Source organism: Neoarius graeffei, chromosome 10 (assembly GCF_027579695.1).
Source record: "Neoarius graeffei isolate fNeoGra1 chromosome 10, fNeoGra1.pri, whole genome shotgun sequence".
Classification (NCBI taxonomy): Eukaryota; Metazoa; Chordata; class Actinopteri; order Siluriformes; family Ariidae; genus Neoarius; species Neoarius graeffei.
This window is the reverse complement of record NC_083578.1, coordinates 28,540,145-28,555,501: the sequence shown is the minus strand read 5'-3', so window position 1 is coordinate 28,555,501 and position 15,357 is coordinate 28,540,145.

Below are 15,357 nucleotides of genomic sequence, written 5' to 3'. Positions count from 1 at the left end.
AAGCGTCCTTGGGTTTCTTGAAAGGCACTATATAAATTTAACTTATTATTATTATTATTATTATTATTATTATAAAAACACATGCACCACTATTATTGGCACCCCTGCATTTAATACTTTGTACAACCTCCCTTTGCCAGTAAAATAGCACTGAGTCTTCTCCGGTAACATTTTATATGGTTGGAGATACAGAGCAGGGCATCTGAGACCGTTCCTCTTTACAGAATCTCTCCAGATCATCCAGGGTCCTCAGCCCTCTCTTGTGCACTCTCCTCTTAAGCTCACCCCACAGGTTTTCGATGGGGTTCAGGTCAGGGGCCTGAGATGGCAATGGCAGCAGCTTGATTCTCTGGTCAGCTAACTATTTTTGTTTTGACTTGGACATATGCTTCAGGTCATTGTCCTGCTGGAAGATCCAATAATGACCCTGTAGCAAGACTCTGATGTGGGTGGAGCACAGAAGCACGGCAGGTGGTTGTTTGCATTTAAAGTGCTTCTTTTATTTTTGCTTTTCAGCATAGGGCTCAAAACCTGTCACTCTCGCATACACACACAGGCTATCATCGAGCCCTCGGCACCATCCTCCCCTTCTCACTCTCCTTTTATCGGGCGCAGTCACTGAAGGAGACACACAAACACGTGTTAATTGATAACAGGTGTAGTGACATGACCACTCACCTTCCCTAACTCCACCCTCCATTCACAGACCGATGCTCGGCCATGCCCCCGCTGCCACATACCCCCGCCACCAGACTCAGGCCGGGGAGCCATCTGGCCTGAAGCCAACCCCCCCGCCCCTTGACGGGAGAGGAAGTCTGCCACCGCTATCTGTGCCCCCAGCCTGTGGACCACCTTGAATTTAAATGGTTGGAGTGCAAGATACCAAAGGGTGATCTGCGCATTGGCATCCTTCATGCAGTGGAGTCACTGGAGGGGCGCATGGTCTGAACAGAGGGTGAAAGGGCACCCCAGCAGGTAGTACCAAAGGGCAAGGACCACCCACTTGATGGCTAGGCACTCTTTTTCAATCGTGCTGTACCTGCCTTCCCGCATCAACAGCTTCTGGCTAATGTACAGCACGGGATGCTCCTCCCCCTCCACCTCCTGAGACAGAACGGCTCCCAGCCCTCTGTCCGATGCATCTGTCTGCAAAATAGAGAAAAGTCAGGGGAGTGTAACAGTGGCCCTCCACACAGTGCAGCCTTTACCTTAGAGAAAGCCTGTTGGCATTGCTCCGTCCACTGGACCGGATCTGGTGCTCCCTTTTTAGTGAGATCAGTCAGAGGGCTGGTGATATCCGAATAATTAGGTATGAACCTCCGATAGTAGCCAGCCAGCCCCAGGAACTGTCTCACCCCCTTTTTGGTCTTGGGCCTCGGGCAGGCCGCAATCACTGCCATCTTATTAATTTGGGGATGCACCTGCCCATGGCCCAAGTGGAAACCCAGATACCGTACTTCCACCTGCCCAATCGCACATTTCTTTGGGTTGGCTGTGAGACCCGCCCGCCTCAGCGACTTTAGGATGACCCTAAGGTGTTCAAGGTGCCACGGCCAGTCATTACTGTAGATGATAATGTCATCCAGATATGCGGCTGTGTAGGTGGCGTGGGGGCGGAGGACCCTGTCCATAAGCTGCTGGCGCATAGCGGGCATCCCAAACAGCCCAAAAGGAAGTGTGATGAATTGGTGTAAGCCAAACAGTGTGGAAAAGGCCATTTTCTCTCGGGACAGAGGAGTCAAGGGGATCTGCCAATATCCCTTCGTTAAATCCAGTGTCGAATAAAAATGAGCAGCACCTAATTGATCGAGCAACTCGTCAATGCGAGGCATTGGGTACGCATCAAATTTAGACACTGTGTTGACTTTCCTATAGTCCACACAGAACTGGACCGACCCATCGGTCTTGGGGACCAGAACCACTGGGCTGCTCCAGTCGCTGTGGGACTCCTCGATTATGCCCATTTCGAGCATGGCTTCAAGTTCATCCCGGACCACTTTTTTTTGTGTGTTCTGGCAGATGGTAAGGGCGGCTGCACACTACCACCCCCGGGGTGTCTCAATGTGGTGTTCTATGAGGTAGGTGCAGCCGGGCAGGGGCAAAAACATGTCGGAAAATTCTTTCTGCAACTGGGCTACCTCCATGAGCTGGGTCGGGGAGAGGTGGTCTCCACAGGGGACTGGAGCAATGGGCGATGTCAATTTTCTTTTTTGAACCTCCGGCCCCAGCTCCGCCTTCTCCGGAATTACTGACACCAATGCCATGGGGACCTCCTCATTCCAACATTTTAATAGATTGAGGTGGTAAACTTGCAATGCCCCACCCCTGTCTGCTTGCCTCACCTCATAGTCGATGTCCCCGACTCGCCGTGTGACCTTGAAGGGCCCTTGCCACTTGGCGACCAATTTGGAGCTTGATGTGGGCAGTAATACAAGTACTTTGTCTCCTGGTGTGAACTCCCTAACGCACATGCCCCTGTCGTATAGTCGGGCTTGACGTTCTTGCACCTGCCACAAATTCTCCTGGGTTAAGTGCGTGAGTGTGTGGAGTTTGGTGCGCAGGTCAAGAACGTATTGAATTTCGTTCTTACTAGGTGAAGGTCCCTCCTCCCAATTTTCACGGAGCACATCCAAAATGCCACACGGCTTATGTCCATATAACAATTTAAACGGTGAAAATCCTGTGGAGGCTTGCGGGACCTCTCGTACTGCAAATAACAGGGGCTCAAGCCACTTATCCCAATTACATGCATCTTTGCTTATGAACTTCAAAATTATATTTTTGAGAGTTCGATTGAACCGTCCTACTAAGCCATCTGTTTGTGAGTGATAGACGCTGGTGCAGACAGGCTTAATCCCCAGTAACCCATACAGCTCGCGCAGTGTGCATGACATGAATGTAGTGCCTTGGTCTGTCAGGATTTCTTTTGGAATCCCGACCCAGGAGATAAAGCGGAAGAGTGCTTCTGCTATACTGCGTGCTGAGATATTGCGGAAAGGCGCTGCTTCCGGATATCACATTGCATAGTCAACCAGAACTAAAATAAAGCGATATCCCCATGCTGACCGATCTAATGGCCCAAAGAGATCCATCCCAATTCTTTCAAACAGGGTCTCGATTAAAGGGAGAGGGCACAAAGGCACTTTTGGAGTGGCCGCGGGATTTACTAATTGGCATTCGCGGCACGCCGCACACCACCAACAGACATCCCTGCAAATCCCTGGCCAATAGAACCTGGTCATTATTCAGGCTAGTGTCTTATCCTGCCTCAAGTGTCTGGCCATGGGATTAAAGTGAGTCGCTTGGAATATGAATTCCCAGCGGCTCTTTGGAATTAACAGCTGTGTTACCTTTTCGCCAGTTTGAGTGTCCTGCATCACTCAGTATAGCCTATCCTTAATAATAGCAAAGTAGGGGAAGGCCAGCGTCGCATTTGACTGGAGAATTTGACCATCGATTACTCTCACTTGGTCAAATGCATGCCACAGAGTCCCGTCTCATGACTGCTCTAACGGGAAATCCCCAAGGGAATCCCCAAGAGAGAGAGGAGGGGCGGGGCACTCCTCACTCTGTGTATCGCCCTGACGTGGTGCTGACGTAGATGGCTCTGTGACAGCTTCTCCCGCCAATGCTACTCCGGGGCTTTCCCTAGCTGAATTACGGTAGGACCCACTCTTCACTATGTGCATCATTAATTCCTTAAACCCCGGCCAATCAGTCCCCAAAATTAGCGAGTGGGTGAGATGAGGGTTAACCGCCGCCTTTACACTATGTTTTTCCCCTCTAAATAGAATGTGGACAGACACTAAAGGATAGTTGTGAACATCCCTGTGCACACACAATATCTTCACCATTCGTGCTCTCCCCAGTGCCTCACCTTGCACCAGGCTTTGGTGGATTGAGGTCTGGTTACAGCCAGAATCCATCAAAGTCTGATATGTATCCCCTTGGACACTTACCGGTATTCGCTACACTCCGGCCCGATCGAGGGCGGTTTCTGGCACGTTGGGGACCCGGACCACCGCGCCCACCTCCATCGCGGAGCACTGATGTTGGAGATGTCCTGGCTCCCCACAGCACCAGCACACCGGCCCAGGCTCTCCCTCTGCACCAGTGTTATGGACATCACTCACCTGAGGGGGAGGAGACACAAACAAGGAAGGGGGAAATGGGAGGACACCACGGGTGTGCTGGGCCGGCTGGGGGGGGGAGCCGGCCCCCGCCTCTGCGGTGGGGGAATGGGGCGAAGACAGGACTGAGAGGGAGAAGGAGAGAGAGAAGAAGAGGAGACACACCGTCTTGCTGTCAGAACGGCTGCCATGTGGTCCTCTGCCAGCTCGATTGCCTGGTCCAGCGATGCCAGGCGATGACACTGGACCCACTCCACCGTTACTTCTGGAAGTTGCGCGCCAAATTGCTCCAGTGTCACCAGGTCGATCACTCCCTCAGCGTCGCAGTCGTCTGCCATCAGCCACCGCCAGCAGGCATCCCGGAGTTGCTGCCCGAACGCGAATGGCTGGCCGACCTCCTCCAAGCACAGCGAGCGGAAGCGCTGCCGTTGTTGCTCTGGGGAGTGGCCAACAAGCTAGAGGATGGCTCTTCGAAGGTCTGCGTACACGAGCCAGCTGTCAGTGGGGAGCTGCAGTGCGGCCAGTTGCGCCTCACCCATCAGCAGGGGGAGGAGGTGCGCCGGTCCACCGGCCAACCACACGCCTCTGCTACCTGCTCGAAGAGCGCGAGGAAGGCTTCCGGGTCGTCGTGCAGACCCATCTTTGTTAGGGTGAAGTGGGGAGGGTCTGCTCCGGTGGCGGTCATGGGCCCTGCCGACATGAGCAGGTGCCGGAACGCCTGGTGGTCCTCCTGTTGGGCCCGCAAAGGCTTCGAACCGTTGTTCTTGCTCCTTTCGGAGGGTGACCAGCGCTTGGTGCTGGTTCTGCTGGGCTGTGGCGAGGGCAGGGATCAGGTCCTTAAATGGCGAGGACTCCATGGGGCTGTTCCCTTCTGCACTCTTCCCGGGTTTCAGCACTACTGTCACAAGACTCTGATGTAGGTGGAGCACAGAAGCACGGCAGGCGGTTGTTTGTGTTTAAAGTGTTTCTTTTATTTTTGCTTTTCAGCATAGGGCTCAAAACCTGTCACTCTCACACACACACACACAGGCTATCATCGAGCCCTCGGTGCCGTCCTCCCCTTCTCACTCTCCTTTTATCGGGTGCAGTCACTGAAGGAGACACACAAACACACATTAATTGATAACAGGTGTAGTGACATGACCACTGACCTTCCCTGACTCCGCCCTCCATTCACAGACTGATGCTCGGCCACGCCCCTGCTGCCACAGACCCAGTTTTAGTTTCCTGGCAAAGGAAGCCAGATTTTGACTTAAAGCATCCTGCTATTTCATGGAGTCCATGAGGCCATGTACTCTAACAAGGTTTCCAGGGCCTTTGGAGGAAAAGCAGCCCCAAAACATCATTGAACTTTCACCATATTTTACAATTGGGATCAGGTTCTTTTCATTATAGCCATCCTTCTTTTTACACCAAACTCACCTTGAGTGTTTATTGACAAAAAGCTAAATTTTTGTTACATCAGACAATAGAACATGGTTCCAGTCAAAGTTGTAGTTGCATTTTGCAAATAGCAAATGCTTACTTTTGTGGACAACTGACAAAAAAAGCTTTTTCTCTGGTGTACCTTGCAAATAATCTGTTGGCCTGGAGGTGGCATCTGATGGTGGTTTTGGAGACCCTAAGATTTTACTTTTTATTCTAATTCAACAAGTGATCCTTGGGGATTGTTTTGCCTCTCTTACCATCCTACTCACTGTATGTGGAGGCAAAATAAATGTGGGTTCTCTTCCAGGCAAGTTTGTAACAGTTCCAGTTGGTGTCACTTTTTTATTGTTGCCCTAACAGTAGAAATTGGCATTTTCAGGTGTGTACTTTATTTATTTATTTATTTATTTATTTTTAAATAACCATTCCCTGACTTATGAAGATCAATATACTTCTCCCTCATTTGGTTTAGATTAGATTAGATTAGATTAGATTAGATTAGATTAGATTAGATTAGATTAGATTAGATTAGATTAGATTCACTTTATTCATCCCACATCGGGGAAATTCACGTGTTACAGTACCAAGAAAATATCAAACAGATTACAATTAAAACTGAAATAAAAGTTAGACAAATGAAGGAATAAATACAGAGGGCTATTTGCATTATCTACCATGAAAAAGTATAGAAAAATTGCCTAATTGAGAGGCTCGGAAAAATTGCACATTACAGGTAGACCAGGGGTGTCAAACCTGATCCATAAAGGGCCGTGTGGCTGCAGGTTTTCATTCCAGCCATGCAGCAGCACCCTGATTTGGCTTATTCAATCAACTGACACACCCACCCTTTAATCAAGGGTGGGTGTGGCTGCAAGTATTTGACTGTGTGAAGACAGTTCAGTTGATTGAATGAGCTAAGTCAGGTGTGCTGCTGCATGGCTGGAATGAAAACCTGCAGCCACAAGGCCCTTTATGGATCAGGTTTGACACCCCTGCAGGTAGACTCTGTATATACACACACACACGTATATAAGTATGCATAAAAATAGTTTAGGGCCTATATTAATTGCACATAATAATTGCATCGATGAGAGATGGCAGAGGTAGTAGTGGTGAAGTAATGCAAATATAATGACAAACAGGTTATTGGTGCTACGTTAGAAGTTGTGGGTGTTATACAGTCTGACAGCAGTAGGTATGAATGACCTGCGGTACCTCTCCTTCTTACACCATGGGTGTAGCAGTCTACTACTAAACGAGCTGCTTAAAGCCCCCACAGCGTCATGTAGGGGGTGAGAGGGGTTATCCATGATTGAGGTCAGCTTGGCTAGCATCCTCCTCTCACCCACCACCTCAATGGAGTCCAGAGGACAGTCCAAGACTGAGCCAGCCCTTCTGACCAGTTTATTAAGCTTCTTCCTGTCCCTCTCTGAACTTCCACAGCCCCAGCAGACCACAGCGTAGAAAATCGCTGATGCTACCACAGAGTCATAAAAAGTCCTAAGCAGTGTCCTGCACACACCAAAAGACCTCAGTCTTCTCAAGAGGTGGAGACGACTTTGGCTCTTCTTGTACAGGACATCTGTGTTGTTAGTCCAGTCCAGTTTGTTGTTGAGGTGAACACCCAGGTATTTGTACTCCTCCACAATCTCAATGTCCAAACCCTGGATGCTCACTGGTGCAATTTGAGGAACCGTCCTTCTAAAATCGATCACCACCTCCTTTGTCTTGCTGGCGTTGATGCGCAGGTGGTTCAGTTCGCACCAGGTGACAAAGTTGGTGATGACCTCTCTGTACTCCAGATCGTCCCCCTCTGACACACGTCCAACGATGGCTGTATCATCTGAGAACTTCTGGAGGTGGCAGCTGTCCGTGTTGTAGCTGAAGTCAGATGTGTAAAGTGTAAAGAGGAAAGGAGAGAGCACTGTACCCTGTGGAGCCCCTGTGCTGCAGACTACCACATCAGACACACAGTCGTGGAGCCTCACATACTGCGGTCTGTTAATGAGGTAGTCGATGATCCATGCAGCCAGGTGGCAGTCGACACCAGCTCCCTCCAGCTTCCCCCTAAGCAGTGATGGCTGGGTTGTGTTGAAAGCACTGGAGAAGTCAAAGAACATGATTCTCACAGTGTTCCCAGTGCCCTCCAGGTGCAAAAGTGACCGGTGTAGTAGGTAAATGACACCGTCATCCACACCAATGCCCGGTCGATACGCAAACTGCAGGGGGTCCATCTCGCTGTTCACCAGGTGTTGGAGGTGGGAGAGAACAATCCTCTCCATGATCTTCATTAGGTGAGACGTTAAAGCTACTGGCCGAAAGTGGTTGAGCTCCCTGGGGTACGCAGTCTTGGGAACTGGAACCACACATGATGTTTTCCACAGAAGTGGAACTTTCTCCAGACTGAGGCTCAGGTTGAAAATGTACAGAAGAATCCCACAGAGCTGATCTGCACAGTCCTTAAGCAGTCTGGAGTTGACACCATCAGGGCCAGCAGCTTTCCTTGTCTTGATCCTCCTCAGCTCCTTCAACACCTGATCAGCTGTTATGGAGCGGTAAGAGGTGTAGCCGAGGTGTGAGTCCTGTAGAGTGAGGTCGGGGGTGGAGTGTGTGGATTGGTCTGGCAGGGATCGGAGGGGGGTGATGTGGTGTGAGGAAGGAGCTGTTGGTGTCAAAGGTATTATGAGGGGAGAGGGGTGGTGGTGGAGTGATATCACAGACCAGTCAGGACTATGGTGAGTGGGGGAGGGTGGGGTGGCACAGTCAAATCTGTTGAAAAAGAGATTCAACTCATTTGCCCAGTCTTGGCCCCCAGATACAGGGCCCCTCCCACTGTCCTTTGTGTGGACAGAGATGGTTTTCAGGCCTCTCCATACCTCTCTGGTGTTGCTCCCCTTGAGGTGCTCCTCCAGCTTCCTCCTGTAGCTGTCCTTGCCTCTCCTTATCCCCCTCTTCAGCTCCCTCTGCACTCTCCTCATCTCCTCCTTGTTGCCAGATTTAAAAACCCACTTCTTCTTGTTTAATAGGGCTTTTAGTTCAGAGGTCACCCAGGGTTTATTGTTGGGAAAACACCATACCTTCCTGACTGGCACAGTGTTTTCAACACAGAAATTCATGTAATCCATGATGCAGGTTGTCAGGCTATCAGTGTCATCCCCGTGAGGTTCACACAACACATCCCAGTCCGTGGTGTCAAAGCAGTCCCTCAGTGCCATACTGGTCTCCTCAGACCAGCTCCTTACATACGGTACCTCTTGGTGGGTGGTTGTTTATTCACCATAGGTATGTATGTAGGGGACAAGTGAACCAGATTGTGGTAAGAACGGCCCAGCGGGGGGAGGGGTGATGAACTATATGCATCCTTGGTGTTCACATACATTAAATCCAAAGTTCTCTTGTCTCTGGTGTGGCATTTCACATACTGAGTGAAGGTTGGGAGAGTGGAGGACAGGGAAGCATGATTGAAGTCACCGGAGATTAGTAGCAGGGACTGGGGGTGCGATGTCTGAAGCTTTGACACTGTAGTGTGTAAGAGCTCACAGGCTGCAGCAGCATCGGCCGCTGGGGGTATGTACACAGTTATCGCGATAACGTGCGAGAATTCCCTCGGGAGGTAATATGGCCAAATGCTAACCACTAACAGTTCAATGTTTTTACTGTAATACTGCTCCTTTACCCTGATGTGCCCCGGGTTACACCATCTGTCATTCACAAACATCGCTATACCCCCTCCTTTCCTCTTACCGCTCTCCTTGGCTTTCCTGTCCGCTCTCACGAGTTGAAATCTGTCCAGAGTGACATGTGAGTCAGGTGAGAGTTCATTCAGCCAAGTCTCTGTGAAGCACATAAGGCTACACTCCCGGTACTCCCTCTGCAGCCTGGTTAGCACCGTTAGCTCATTCATCTTATTAGGAAGAGATCTTACATTTCCCATGATGACAGACAGTATACATGGTTTATACCATCTTTTCTTCTCCCGGCACTTCATTCCAGCTCTGCATCCCCTTCTCCTTCATTCCGTGGGGATCACCGGTCTTTCCACGGGGAGTACCTTGGTGTTGCGCAGTGCTAACAGCTGCTCCCGAGTGTAAACAATGGAGCCGTGGCTAAAAGGGTCCACTGATGCCGATTTAACTAGCCCCAGAAAGAAAAAGAGAAAAATACAAATGCACAGTCTCACGAGTAGTACATCCCAAGCTGCACACTTCCGACTGAGACTAGTGCAGAAAGAAACATGAAAAAAGTACAAACACATACCAAAACACATAAACACGCTTGGAGCTACTGTAACTAGCTGCCACTCTTGCGGCGCCATCTTGAAATTTGGTTTGTGTGTTCTCTTATCTTTCCCATGTTGATGGATGACAAAGGGAATTTGGCCTCTGTGTCACCTCATATTTGTTCCCCAGTTAATCAGGACATCATGGATTACAGCTTGAAAGTTCCTACACACTCCAATTAACACAAAAATTGACAATTTAAATGGGAAACACGATTCAGTTACATTGCACTCACTGTAATTTCCAGTGGTGCCAATAATAGTAGAACATATTTTGTTGAAAATAATTATTTCTTGATGAGAGATTTGTTTTCTCTGGGTAAATATATTTCAATTAAAGGTTGTTTTATTCTCATTTTTTCAGTGTGAGATGAAGCTATTTCACCAAAAGATGGATTTTTTTTCTAACGCTTTTTATTAATCTTTACAAGATGTGTCAAAAATTGTGGTGGACACTGAATAAATGAACATTAGCTGCTTGGCTAACATACAACCCCAGTTCCAAAAAAGTTGAGACACTGTGTAAACTGTAAATAACAACAGAATGTGATAATCTGCAAATCATGGAAACCCTGTATTTTATTGAAAATAGCACAAAAATATTATATCAAATCTTGAAACTGAGAAATGTTATTGTTTTTTGAAAAATATATGGTCATTTTGAATTTGATATCAGCAACACATTTCAAAAAAGTTGGGACAGGACCATGTTTACCACTGTGTTGCATCACCTCTACTTTTAACAACACTCCGTAAACATTTGGGAACTGAGGAGACCAATTGATATAGTTTTGAAAGAGAAATGTTGTCCCATTCTTGCCTGACAGGGCTTTACATTAACTTTTTTGCTCACCGGTCACTGTGGCTAGTGGTTTTCCCGAGTCACTAGCCATTCAGCTAGAGGTCTGCGTGGGTCGGATTTTTCAGTCCCGCTCCCGCCCGCGCCCGCATTGTGCAGTCCCACTCCCGCCCGCGCCTGCAAAGAATTATGATTTTCAGTCCCGCTCCCGCTCGCGCCCACAAAAAAATTATGATTTTCAGTCCCGCTCCCACCCGCGCCTGCCATATTTTGTCCCGCTCCCGCTCGCAAATCCCGCTCGCAAATCCCACTCGCAAATCCCGCATGATGCAGATGTTTGCGTTATTTCTCAGGAAAGTTCTTGTCTTGACACAGCGTGATGGTGCCCCGCCCCCTACTTTGAGTGGATTTGAGCATAAATATCTACAGCTCACGTTTGTTATTGTTTACCTTGTTTCTGAATTCAGCATGTAGTATCTCTAATAATAATAATTAGTGCTGTCAAACAATTAAAATATTTAATCACAAATTTTTATCACATGAGAAACCATTGTAATTCTCTGATCAGCATAAAAAAGTGAATGGGCTTGTTTTGTACCAAAGTTTTTTCTTTCTTTTTTATTGCAAAGCAGAGTTAGTAAAAGAAATGAATTGATTTACTGCTTGCGTTAGTCTGCAACTTTAATCAGAGAGACATGTTACACAGTGACGGTAGGCTTGACTCAATGCTATCCCAGAAATCCTTCCTGTAATATGCAAATTTGGCCGCCTCTGATTGGACAGCCAAATTTGCATATTACAGGAAGGATTTCTGGGATAGCATTGAGTCAAGCCTACCGTCACTGTGTAACCTGTCTCTCTGATTAAAGTTGTAGACTAACGCAACAAGTAAATCAATTCACTCATGGTTCTCTTACTAGCTGGGTGTGAACTGCGAATCATTAGAGTGATCAAAGAATTTCTCCTTAGGATGATCAATGGCAAGTTTAAGATGCCATTTCTCACTCAATCTGACTTTCTCTGCAAATTTAGGCATCGTAAAATGTTTTTAATAATGCCAAATAAAATATCCAGCACAAATTATATATGATAGACATAAATTAATAATTAAAAAATTTTATTTCAAACACGTTTTTAGTTAGCGGGACTGCAGCTTATCACCGCTCCCACCCGCGCCCCATATGTGCACTCCCGCCTGTGCGCGCATATGTGCACTTCCGGTCCCTCCCGCCCGCGCGTGCAATGAGCTTTCAAAATTTGTCCCGCACCGCACTGCTTTGCGGTGGGTCCCGCGAGTCCCGCGGGACTCCCGTGGGAGTGCAGGGCTCTACATTCAGCCTTTTCACTAGCCACAATTTTGTTGCCAGGAAATCGCAGTTTTTTCTTCACCATGATATGTTAAAGTTCAGAAGATCTAGATTTAATTATGAATGGCAGCGTATAATGTATCTCTACAGTAGCACTCAAGTATTCAGTGCTGTTAAGGTAGCTCCCTATATGAAAACATGCAACCAATTCAGACAAAAATATAAACAGAGTATTCTGTTTCTTGAACTCAAATTCAAGCCCCTTACAATATGAAATATCGTATAATATGAAAAATAACATTCAGTACAACTGAACTGATTCTAATACAACCCCGATTCCAAAAAAGTTGGGACAAAGTACAAATTGTAAATAAAAACGGAATGCAATAATTTACAAATCTCAAAAACTGATATTGTATTCACAATAGAACATAGACAACATATCAAATGTCGAAAGTGAGACATTTTGAAATTTCATGCCAAATATTGGCTCATTTGAAATTTCATGACAGCAACACATCTCAAAAAAGTTGGGACAGGGGCAATAAGAGGCTGGAAAAGTTAAAAGTACAAAAAAGGAACAGCTGGAGGACCAAACTGCAACTCATTAGGTCAATTGGCAATAGGTCATTAACATGACTGGGTATAAAAAGAGCATCTTGGAGTGGCAGCGGCTCTCAGAAGTAAAGATGGGAAGAGGATCACCAATCCCCCTAATTCTGCGCCGACAAATAGTGGAGCAATATCAGAAAGGAGTTCGACAGTGTAAAATTGCAAAAAGTTTGAACATACGGTATCATCTACAGTGCATATCATCATCAAAAGATTCAGAGAATCTGGAAGAATCTCTGTGTGTAAGGGTCAAGGCCGGAAAACAATACCGGGTGCCCGTGATCTTCGGGCCCTTAGATGGCACTGCATCACATACAGGCATGCTTCTGTATTGGAAATCACAAAATGGGCTCAGGAATATTTCCAGAGAACATTATCTGTGAACACAATTCACCATGCCATTCGCCGTTGCCAACTAAAATTCTATAGTTCAAAGAAGATGCCGTATCTAAATATGATCCAGAAGCGCAGACGTCTTCTCTGGGCCAAGGCTCATTTAAATAGACTGTGGCAAAATGGAAAACTGTTCTGTGGTCAGACGAATCAAAATGTGAAGTTCTTTATGGAAATCAGGGACGCCGTGTCATTCAGACTAAAGAGGAGAAGGACGACCCAAGTTGTTATCAGTGCTCAGTTCAGAAGCCTGCATCTCTGATGGTATGGGGTTGCATTAGTGCGTGTGGCATGGGCAGCTTACACATCTGGAAAGACACCATCAATGCTGAAAGGTATATCCAGGTTCTAGAGCAACATGTGCTCCCATCCAGATGACGTCTCTTTCAGGGAAGACCTTGCATTTTCCAACATGACAATGCCAAACCACATACTGCATCAATTACAGCATCATGGCTGCATAGAAGAAGGGTCCGAGTACTGAACTGGCCAGCCTGCAGTCCAGATCTTTCACCCATAGAAAACATTTGGTGCATCATAAAATGGAAGATACGACAAAAAAGACCTAAGACAGTTGAGCAACTACAATCCTACATTAGACAAGAATGGGTTAACATTCCTATCCCTAAATTTGAGCAACTTGTCTCCTCAGTCCCCAGACGTTTACAGACTGTTGTAAAGATAAAAGGGGATGTCTCACAGTGGTAAATATGGCCTTGTCCCAACTTTTTTGAGATGTGTTGTTGTCATGAAATTTAAAATCACCTAATTTTTCTCTTTAAATGATACATTTTCTCAGTTTAAACAGTTGATATGTCATCTATGTTCTATTCTGAATAAAATATGGAATTTTGAAACTTTCTCATCATTGCATTCTGTTTTTATTTACAATTTGTATTTTGTCCCAACTTTTTTGGAATCGGGGTTGTATTAAAAGTCCAAGTCAAAACATTTATCATTGAAAAACATTTGATGTTTCGATATGCAAGTATTGTGTATTATCAAGTATTATTATGCATATTATGTATTATCTATTAATAGTGTGTGTGAGAACATGTGTAGAGAGAGACATTAAATGTCTTCACTATATTCAGGGGAATTAGCTCAAGTGGTAGCGTGCTTGCTTAGCATCTAAGAGGTAGTGGGATTGATGCCCACATTCTCCAAAACAACAACTGCCCCCTTACTTGCATTTTCTTAATTTCCTGAGGGAACCCGCTCAAAGGGATCAATAAAGTTTTATCTAATCTAATCTAATCATCAGATGAGTCTGAATGGTCCATGAAAAATGGTCTTCGTGACCTGAGGCTTCCAGCATGCCATAAGTTGATAGCTGGGGCGAGATCAACTTCTTTACAATCGCGTGAACGTTTCTAAACAGCAACCCCATCCTCTCCAGCTCAGCCAACTTCATTACAGCCAGAGACTTGAAAGCAATGCTGTCCTGTAGTGAATCAGCCGTCTCCGCCTGTTTTGATGTTATAGTACCGATGTGTGCATTTGACTTTTCGTGGTCCTTTTATAGTTTCGAGTTTAAAATTACTGGTGCCTGTCTTTGCCAGACTTTCTACAGTCTTCGCAGTACATGGTATTTTCGGTTTTGCTATGAACTAGCCAATCTCACCCGAACTTCCATTTGTCATTGAACTGTCTTATCTTCCTATTAGTGTCTTGTTCACCTCCATGGCCATAGCCAGCTCTGAGGCCCCCGCAGTCCAGACCTCGGTCATTTTTAAGAGCTGAAAATACATTTGTATGCTAAATATTCAACTGGATAAAAAAATAAAGAACATTAAAACATCTCTGTAAAAAGTGCATTGTTAGTTATGTTAAACGTTGATTCTGTCTTCTGTGTCTGTTTCGTGCACGTGGCTCTGAGACCAAGAACACAAAAATGAATGAGCACGCGACTCGGGGGAGGAACGCAGTGCAGGAGACACGGGGTTTCCATGGTAACCATCAGTGCACTTTCATGAAGCTGTTAAATTTACATTTTCGAAGCAGCGCAATTGTACCCTACCTTGTTTGAGATTTTAAAAATAAATTATTCGATAAGCCAAAGCAATAGAGTGGAAAGTTTAAACTTATGTTTGCCTTGGATAACTTTGCCTAAAACATGGTGGTGTATACTGATTTTTTTCCAGAATTTTTTTTTTTGTGTAGGTGTAACGGATGCCAGATTGTTAATGTATCTTAGTTACATAGGCTACATGGTTAAGGTAGCTTTTGTCCTCATTGCTTGGGCCAGATCAAACCATTAAACAAGCTTAAATTATTCTTACTCTTGCCACATACATGATTTTTTTTTTCAAAACTGATGATATTCAGTTCAAACACCATTTAAAGTAATTTCAGGAATAGATCTCTTGTATGACATGTAATTCACCCCTCTCATTTAAATATGTCGAA